We start from the raw sequence: 3,900 nt of genomic DNA, 5'->3' as shown, positions 1-3,900 counted from the left end.
CTATGTCAGTCAAACCAAAGCATAAACATAACCAACATACCTCATTATAGTTCAGGAAGGATATCTTGTCTGAAAGACCAACCAGATTAGCATGATACATGTACAATCATAATCATAACAGTATATATACATCATCTTAATCATCATCCAGTTACCATGCATGATGCCACAACCACAACACCAATTAAACACAATGTATGCATAACAATATATGTATGGCACACATGCATACACAATACATACAAACACGGACATGAATAACCAATGCATAACCGACATATACTCATGATAAACACATCCAACATCAACACCAATAACTTTCACTTGGCAACACACTACAACCATGACCACCACCATGCATACACAACAAGCACATATACCACAAGCATAAGGAATGCATATGCAACTAACATGTATGCATGACCAACACACAACCCATCCAATCCAAGAGGTGAAACATGCTTTGATACCACTCTATAACCACACCACCCACATTTACCCAATCTAACTGGTCCACTAGAGTAAAAATGTGATGACGGGTTACTATGATATGATTCAACTTCCCAAGTACAATTAAGGAAGTGGAACCAATGTGACACAACCAATCTGACCTTCCATACATGCTACAGAACCTTCAGGAGCCAACCAACCCTTCTAGGTGACCAACCCCTTAGACCACTTGACATTTTACTAATCTAGACCCTCATCCACTCCCATGACAAGCCATGCATGTGGCTGAGGCCTTCTAGTTACTCCCACAACAAGGCATGCTAGTGACTATTGATCTAGGAGGCTTCAGACACATGTAGAAGTCCTAGGGGACTCAGAAATGGTCAAAATTCAAATTGGTTAGAATTTTTCAAACCAACACCAGATCAAAGTGCTCGTCGCCCTGATTCTAACGGTGTGAATGGAACTCAAATCTGAGCTCGTATGAGGGAGATAGAGCCAATCAAATTTTTGGTCAAAGTTGCCATGTGGGCTAGGTTTAATGGTCCTACAAATTGACTGAGTCCCGGACATGGAATTTGGCTCTGGAGGAGTAGGGGAATTTTTTGGATGCATAATTTGTCTAATAACACTTAGATTAGACAAAAAAAAGACCTATATTGAATAAAAATAAAAAATATATATACTAAAGAAGGTGGCGGGCCATGACCCTTGCCACCTCCATTGGACCCAAACATTAAAACGAATTGTAATTAAATATGGGCCGATAGGCCATGACCCCCGCCAGCCCCCCAACCAACATACAACATGTATTAGATCATATATGGTGTGGGTGGGCCACCTCCGGTGGACTCGACCCACGCCCCCGCCTCCATACGACACTTGTCACCTGAATTCCAAGGGTGGCAGGGCTTGAACCCACCCGGCCAGTGTGGCCGGCCCACCTCTCGGGCACCCTCACACCAACCCCAAACTCTGCACCATATTTAAAAAAAAACACAACGATGAAATGCATGTGCCATAAAAATAACATATAATGGTTAAAACAAATGATCGTCGTTGCACTTTCCATGTGTCATGTTAAAACTTCACAAATGGTTATAAAAACATCGCGTAAATTTTGGAGAGGTTGGGATTTGATCCCCTGACCTCCCTACCTCAAACCTAACGATTCCACCAATGCACCAACGGTTTGAATGTTGGAAAATCAGCCCACGAACATTTAAAAACCTTCAATTCATTTTGCATGGGGGGGTGGAGAACGGAACGGGAAATGGAGGCCAAACAGAATGGTGAAACTGCGAGCTAGGCTAGAGGCAGAACCATGACGCTGTGCTAGAGGGTGGAACAATGATGGAACTCTTTTCGAGACATAATTTTTGCAGAGAATCTTAAAATGCTAAAAAGATTCCTTGGGAGGTAAAATATTCATTTTGTTAGAATGTAATCAAGCTTACAATCATTTTTCTCAAATTTTTGCAAGGAATGCAATGATGAGGTCAGATTTTTCTTTTGAGCAATGGATTTGCATATTCCCAGCAGAGGAGAATCTTCGAGAATCTTGAGGGAATCTTCCAGATTCCTTAGAGGCTCAAATTTCTCAGATCTAGAATGCAGCCAAATTTATTCTCATTCTTCTCAGAATTTCACAAGGATCTCCATGGTGATATCATCTTTCTTAATTGAGTTTCAGATCTCCAGTCAACCCAGAGGAGGGAATCTTTGGAGAATCATGAGGTAATCTAAAAGATTCCTACTAACCCAGATTTTTCCGGTGTCAGAATTCAGCAAATGGATAGTCGGTTTTACACCTCTCAACAACACAAATTCAGTGGTGCAATCAAGTTTTGCAGTTGTGCCTTCTATTTTTCGGCCATTTTCCATATTGAGTGAGGGTGTCAGATTTCAGAGTGTGGATAGTCGATTCTATGCCATTCGACGCCATGATTTCAATGGTGCTTTCAAATCCAGCAGCTAAGTATTCTATTCTTCAGTCAGCATCAAAGTTGAGGTATATGAAGTGTTGTTGTCATGTACTTCTTTGATCATTTGTTGTGAGATGTACTATGCTGTTTCAATTCCTGCTTGGTGTATGATGCAAAATCTTTGTGTCTATTTCATGTGAGATGTATTCATCATGGATTGTTATGGATGTTTTGATTGAGATCCCTTTGTTGCCATGATGGTCGGATACTCATTGTCACCATGGGTGTTTTGGTTGAAGCCCCTTTGATGCCATGATGGCGAGATACTCAATGTCACCATGTGTGAGATTATGTCATGCTGAAAGGAGGTTTGTTGTGAGTGATAGTTCCTGTAGCGGAATGTCTTGTGGAGAGACTTTTCCACTCATGTAGAGGGCACATTTCCTTGTATGAAAGAAGACATAGTCCATGTACATCTTCACCATTTCCAACACTGAATGAAGCGACCAACATCATCTTGACACCGGACCCAGAGACGTAGTCCACACTAGACAAACTCCATTGTCAATGTCTCATGACTATGATTGTTTATTTTCATTATGTTTCCATTTTCTTAAGCATGCATATATGTTCATTTATGCTCTGTTAAAATGAAATTCTAACCACATTATGGGAGTAAAAGATCTTGGTTAAATTTGGGAGTTGAGTCAACTCGGATCAAGTTTGGTATCAGAACGGTCTTTGCATGGATGTGAATTACGAGTGTGAACAATGGAACGTGCAGCGATTGAGGATGACAAAACGATGTATGAGACCATGCTCAGAGTGTCCAAAAATATGGACATAATGTATGAAGCTCTACAAGAAGAGATAGAGGAAAAACAGTGATTGGAGCTTTAGTTGCAAGCCATGGAAGAGGCCCTAGAAGAATTGAAGCACAACAACTAGAGTCTTGAAGCAGATAACGCTGAATTGAAGATGCTTCTACAAGAAGAGAAAGAGGAGAAATAGAGGTTGCTATAACAGCTGCAAGCTAAGGATGAGGCCTTGGAAAATCTGAAGCATGACCCATGTGAGGTAAAAAGTAATTCTCCAACTTCATGTATGTGTCCTGATGATGATTTCGTTGTTTTTGAAAATCATACCACAGGAAATGGCTCCAAATTGTTGAAGAGAATGGGGTATGAAGGAAGAGGCTTGGGCATTAATGGTCAAGGCATTGTCAACCCCATCAATGTAGAGGGATTACCCTATCAGGAAGGACTTGGGTATGTCGAGAAGGAAGTTTGCGAATGCACCAAGATAGCCAGCAAATCACCAACAATAGATGATGAGAAGCCCTCATCAATTCTTTCCAACTCGATAGTGGAGGTAAAAGATGTTGATTTCTCTTCAATTCCATCTTCACATAGTATGATTTCTATTGGAAATGTGGAGATACCGATTATAGGGACAAACATGAGGCTCCTTACGAGGATGAGGCACAAGGAGGAAGAATAATGTGGTGTTAATAGCCAATGCATAA

The sequence above is a fragment of the Pinus tabuliformis genome, chromosome 3_1, assembly GCF_031772625.1.
Source record: "Pinus tabuliformis cultivar Carrire ecotype Pingquan chromosome 3_1, CPIR1, whole genome shotgun sequence".
Lineage (NCBI taxonomy): Eukaryota > Viridiplantae > Streptophyta > Pinopsida > Pinales > Pinaceae > Pinus > Pinus tabuliformis.
Note: the sequence above shows the minus strand (reverse complement) of the source record.